Source organism: Cupressus sempervirens, chromosome 5 (genome assembly GCF_028749045.1).
Source record: "Cupressus sempervirens isolate cs-2001-9-10 chromosome 5, ASM2874904v1, whole genome shotgun sequence".
Classification (NCBI taxonomy): domain Eukaryota; kingdom Viridiplantae; phylum Streptophyta; class Pinopsida; order Cupressales; family Cupressaceae; genus Cupressus; species Cupressus sempervirens.
Window position 1 is genome coordinate 308351067 of NC_143122.1, and position 6801 is coordinate 308357867.

Consider the following 6801-nt stretch of genomic DNA (forward strand, 5'->3'; position numbering starts at 1 on the left):
ACATTTTGATTGACATAAGAGGACAGGTAAGAAAAGATACAAAAGCAAATTGATTGCAAAAGGCATTGATCAGTACAAGGAAATTGACCAGGGTTCATAATTTTAAAATTAAAAATTTTGATGTTGAAAGAAGATTTCTTCCAATTAAAAAGAGAGAGTTGCACAAGGAATTCGACGTCGTACCATAAGATTTGCTAATTGGGCCTCATATTAGAAGAAAGGACTTCTCAATTTTCAATTTACAATGGCTGGTTTTGGGTTGAGGCTAGAAAATCCCCTACCAATTTAAGTGTTGTTTGTAAAAATGATTTGATTTGAACACACCTAGTAGATTTTGGGTAAGATGTAAGTCCCTAGAATAAAATGATATAGAAAATCCAGATTGATGGAGGCTGTTTAGTCCTAGAAAAAATACTTTTAGCCCCTAATAACAATGTACAAAGCTTTCTAGAATAACAAAAGGATTAGCTCACCAACATTGAAATATATATATATATATATATTCCACTAATTGTCAAAATAATTTAAAAATGTTAATACAAAATTATAGTATACTATAAAATTAAAAATTCAAATGTATTATTTATTGAAATAAAATAATAGTATATTAATTGTAAATGAATATATATACAAGTCCCTTATTCAATTAAATTATCAAAAGTGAAACAATATTATTAAATTTAGTTACATGATAATAAATTTAAAAACTATGTACCAATCAAAAAATTAAAAATTAAAAACTATCAAACATAAATATAGTCCAAATTGATTTTAATAATATGTTAAACTTTTTATAAAATTGGTTCCTACTTTTAGAAGGATTTTGACGTCTGTCATACATAGAGTCCCACATCATAATTTTTTTGGCAAAGGGCGTGATAGAAATTTTGCATGGAGTATTCATTTTTGTCCTCACTATGGATCTTCTTGTTCTCTTGTATCTTGATGATGGATCATGTAGTATGATCCAAAACATTGATGGTAAAAAAAATCTACACAATCAAATCCAGAAATTACGTACTTATACTGATGAATCATGTACTATGATCAAAAACATTTATGATAAAAAACTCTACACAATCAAATGTAGAAATTACATACTTATATTCATTCTGTTTGTTCTCCACCATCTCCCAGATGTATGTTAAGGCTTAAGAATTTATAAATTCCTTTCCATTTGCTAGACCCAGCAAAATGTAATATGCAGAAAAGAAAAATTTTGATCTGCTAATTTCTTACTCTAGGAAAACATGTTAAAGCATGAGCAAAAGGATTTAATTGTTTCTCAGGAACAATTTACCATGAAAAGAACATTGCAGCATGATCACTCGTGTGTCTGCTGTAGCTAGGGACTAAAACCCTTAATAATTTAAAAATTAAAACATATGACATAAATACAATATTGACGGTAGTGCTAAGCACTCTGTGATCCTGCCATAAGTTTAAAGTGCATAGATAGAACTCCAACCCCAATGACACAAATGGTCTTAATTTCTAACTCCGCTTCTAAAACTAGAAAGAAAATTACTCAACCCATGGTCCATAGTCACTGTTCACAATATAAATGATTGCCGGAGCAAAGTTATGTGTCCAGAAACTCTAAACTAAATGTTGGTTCTGCAATTATCACATTAATTGACTCACGAAAATGAGACCACTCTTTTTTTAATTGCTCATCGCAGATCACATCTGACAAAGACGTAAGGCCATTAACCATTCTAGGAAGTTTCTTGGTTTTTTTGCAGTCACCCATGTTGAGAATTTTGAGTCTCTCCAACTTATTGAAGTCACGTGGAAGAGCCTCCAAGCCTTGACAAGGAAATGTAAATTTCCAAGTTCATAAATTGAGGCTGGTAGTTCTTTGAGATTCAGATAAGCAACTAAGCTCAGCACTTGAAGAGGTCCTACAAGCTTCACCAGATTCTCAGGAATCTTGCGAAGTTGATGGCAATTTGTTATAGACAGTGTTTTCAGTGAAGTGAAATTGCAAATACCAATAGGAAATTCCTCAATATCCTCACAGCAGTCAATATTAATCTCTTCAAGTTTAAGCAGCTTTGAGCACACTTCAATGTCCAATCGTCCCTTATCAGTGCTGCAGAGACTTAGTGAGAGCTTCCTGAGATTTTCTAAATATTGAAAATAATCTAGATCAGGGACAATAAATTTTTCAAGCCGAAGGCTCTTTAGTTGAACCAATGAACTAAAGGTTGACATGCCGTCAATTTTAGCCCTATAGGATTTCTGGTTGATTATGATAATAATTTTCAACCGAGAAATTTCCTACACAAATGGTGGAAGGAAATATTCATTTCCATCAAATATCAATACAAGAGCATGGGCCTCCAAAAACTCCAACTTAGGCCATTTATTCTCTTTCATTGGACCTGCAAAAGTATTCAAAACCTTTTAAAGAAGGAAAATATATATTTTGATGGGCCTCACTCATTTTCTTGAAGCCTGATACTTGTGAATATCAATACACCAATTTAAAGCAATCAACCTGTGTGAATGGCAATAATCTCAGCGGCTTTTATATCTCCATGTGAGGGATCTTCCTAGCAAGAGAATGGAGATAATCTCAACCTTTTGCATATCTTGTCATTTTGGTTGTTGTCTCCAGATTCTGCACAATAAATAGCCAAACGCTGCAACATATCATGTTGAACTGAATATATCTCACAATTGTTGGGAAAGCAAGAGTTAAGATGCATTCAATCTTCAGTGAGACATCTTTTTCAAGGTCTCAAAATGAAGTAGCAACATCTCAATGATTAAAAATTTTGAGTTGAAGTAAAAGGATTACATGTCCAAACTCCATTTAGATCATGCTGGAAGAAATGGGAGATTTATTCTTTCAGCTTGATGATCAGTATCTATATCTTTCTGCTACATATTTCAGCGCAATTTCAACAAAAGAATCTAAAAGAAGACACTCACCTTGAATTATGAGTTAGCTGTACCAAATTCAAGAGCCTTCTTTTTTCGAGATCAACAAGAATCATCGACGCATGCTCTAGGCTTAAGTTGTGAACATGAATCCAAATATCAAACAAAGTATCAACAGGGATTTTTTTAACTTTAGGAAACAATATCAGGTCCAAAAAGCATTTTTTTGTATCATTGTCCAGATCTTCTATGCTTAGTGCTAGGCACTTGAGAACATCCTCTTCATAAGATCTAATATTGATTCGTCTTCCTTGTGAAAGCTACCTTTTGGCGTATTCCCAATATGCATTTTCACTGTATTTATGTAAATAACATCCAATCACGTCCAATACAAGTGGTAATCCTAGATATATTGAACTAAATGAACCATGCTTCTTAAATTGCAAATACAGAATGGATAGCAGATCTACACAATATCAGCTTTGACTGGTTGTTTGTTGAACCATCCATCTGGAATGCTTTGTTGTCCAAAGGCCCAATAAAAAAAGAGGGATAGATCATCTTCCTCTCCAAGGAAAGACATATAATGAGTGCTATCAAGGTGTATGGAATTGACACTCTCCCTGACTGTAACAATAATCTTGCATCCCTCTGCTTCAAACAACAATTCTTCGAGATTAACATTTGGCCCCACATCATCTAATATGACTAGAATATTTTCTCACTTAAGCCTGAGTATTTCTTGAAGAGCCTCATGAATGCTCTCACTCTGAGAATCAGGCAACGGTTGATCCCCAGTAATCATTTTCCATATGTTCTCAAGAATCGTCTTGTTATCTAGTAGCTGTGAAACTGTTTGAAAAATTATCTTGTCTCCAAAACGTTCTGAGAAGAAGAATGGAGAACATGAGGTCAGGGAAATCAGAAAAGAACGCAAGGGTCATGGAAATCAGAAAAGAACGCAAGGGTCATTTCCAATAGATAGACAAGTATAAGTAAGGCCTCATTAGTAATTAATTAACAAACACAAATAAGTTTATTTGCTAAATTGTTAATTCATTGAGTCTGAATCGTATTTGTGTTGTTTTTCTTCTCCTACTAAGGGCAGTTTTTTCTACGATGTGGTGGCCAATAAATTGCAAGTGTTGAGCACATATGCAGATTCGTAATCACCACAACAATATATGAATTCTTTCAACTCTCCCATTACTGATGTCATTAGAATGCACTGGGAAGTAAGTTAGGACCAAGATATTTAAATTTGACTTCTTTTTTGAGAGGTTGACAGGCAAGTCTAATCACGATTCAGTGATGTTACCAATATACACAAGTGTGAACACAAAGAGCATACTACAGTAAGTGAGATCAGGTCTTATGTTCTAGTCTCCCTAGAAGTTTAACGTAGGATTGTAGCCAGGCTAAAAATCCCCATGCAACTTTGCCAACTAGACTAGAAGCTCTAAACACGCCACTTCCTCATTGGAAACATTTTCTAACTTGTCATTTTGATATCAGAGGACAAGCCCACTTCCCAGTGAAAATAAAATCTATCCTAAGCATAAGTATTCCGCATATTGGCCACTTGACTTGATAGTAAGGTCTTGATAGATCAGGGGCTCGAATGGATGGATCAAAGATGAGAAGGGGAGGATAGATGTCTTCATAGGAGTGACCAAACAGGATAGCTTAAGAGGAAGAGGAGAGCAGAGAAGAAAAGAGTACAGATTAAGGGGAAGAAGAGAGGACTACATCAAGTAAACCAAGATGATGAATAAATGCTCTTCATACGCATAAAAGAGGAGAGGAGGGGGTTATTGAAGGGAAGAGAGGAGATATGAATGGCCGTTAAGCTCTTTAAGAAGAAGGAGAGGAAGAGGATATATTGAGAAGATGGGGGAGAAGATTGCATTGACATAAGAAAGTTGAAGATTGAATTGCCTTTAAGCACTTCAATGAAGACATAAGAGAAAGAGAGGAAGGGGAGAGGATTTCACATCAAAGGTGGAGGCATGAATGGTGTTCAGAAACTTCGAGGAGGCGAAGCAGATCGAGGGGAAGGAGAAGAGAATCCAGAAACCACATTAAGGCATGAATCATTTTCAGGCACTGTGAGGAGAGAGAATGGAAGAGGACTATCCAGACTTGTCAACAGGAGATGGTTCACACAATGAAGAGCTCATCAATAGTAGACGAGACACAATTAACAAATACCAGTGGAAAAGGATTCCCCTGCTTGACTAACTGAGGAAGATTTCCATGCTAGAGCAGCTCCCTAACTTAAGCATGAGATTATATACTTAAAAAGGAGATCGAAACATAACCTATACATAGAGACCGCTACAAACCAGAGGTAAATTGTCTCGTCACACCACGGTTAAGGTTGTGGGTATGATTGATGTTTTGAATATAGGCTTATCTGAGTGCGATGGAACACATACAGTTCCTGCATCGAATTGCTAAAGTGATGCACATTTTACCAAGCAGCAAAATAGGTTGCCAAGCACTTGGGTGAATATAGGATAGCATTAAAATAGCCTCCTCTTCTCAAATCTAATTCCTATCAAATCCCAGACAATACAAAAACAAGTATTTAACAAAATTCCTTGATTTAGCACAAATTTTTGTGTGGGTGTGTGTAAATGGTTAACTTATGGTTTCAGCATCCCTCCCGAGAGCAACTCCCAAAAAATGCATTTTACGAGATTACTTGATTCAAGGAGTAAATATATGGTCTACTTATGTTGGACATTAGAATCCCTGCAGAGAGCAACAACCAAGGTTGTTTTGCCACTGCCCGTAATTTCCATCACTCTGATCTTATTGAAATTATCTTCAAATAACCGCCTTTTCAAATCCCCTACTTAATTCTCCAAACCCACGCTATGTTTGGGTAGTTTTGGAATGTATGAGTCTGCAAATGAAGATGAGGGTTGCAAGCATAACAACCCCTCGCTCACCCATTGTCCCAATTTTTGACAGCCTGAGAGAAGGGTATCGACACCCACATCAAGAGGCCTAGAGAGAAGCACTCTAACAACCTCTCCAGTAGCTCCTTGAACAAGTGTGAGAACATAGGCGAAAACCATTTTGTTAGCATATCGGGGGTGATTAGGACAGGCACTTATTTAGGGAGTGAGCAAGAAAATTTATAATTTTTCCCACATATGTAGGATTATAGTTTATAATTTTTCTTCAAAATCGAAGAAAAAGTGAATCATTTGAAGTGAATGGTAAAGGTAATGTAATTGATAGTGATGGGACATATAATTAATGCCAACTCACATTGTAAGTGTGAAGTGGAGGTGGTGGTGAGGATAGTAGACACTTCTCACCATTATGGAAATTAAAATTAGATCGATGTTTCATTTCAGGCATTCGACCCGAAATAAGACTTCCACCATTGATATCTAATCATCAAACGATATATTATTGTTTGGTACAACTCCACTGTGTTGTATTTATTACCCATTTCCATTTTGTAGTTGTTACGTAATACATTTTAATATGTACTTTTTTCCAAACAAGGAGGGCCTTTCGAGATGAAGTCTAGTAGGAAAAAAATACCTTTATCAAATATCATCTAGTAAGGCATAAAATATACTAGATTTATATTAATTTGAAAAATATGAGTACAATCAAGCTAGAAAATTGAAATAGTTGCATAACCTTATAAATTATATTCTATGAACATTTAACAAAGTACAATAACTTATAACTGTACATATTATATGTTGTATATCCTATAAATACAAGTCCCAAAGGGTCTTGGTACCCCTTCTTATAGAAAATGAAGGGGTGCATACAAGCTTCAGTACCTTTGGTAACTAATAACTAATTTGTAGAATTTTCCCAAAAATTTTACAAAATGATTTGCGAAACAAGAAATTAATGAAGCACCCACCGCATAGCTTG

General features: G+C 35.1%; 1 pseudogene; it reads right to left on the reverse strand.

Annotated features, from left to right (window-relative positions):
- Positions 1-1582: 1582 nt before the first annotated feature.
- On the reverse strand, positions 1583-5975 carry LOC149555835 (putative disease resistance protein At5g47280; annotated as a pseudogene).
- Positions 5976-6801: the final 826 nt, after the last annotated feature.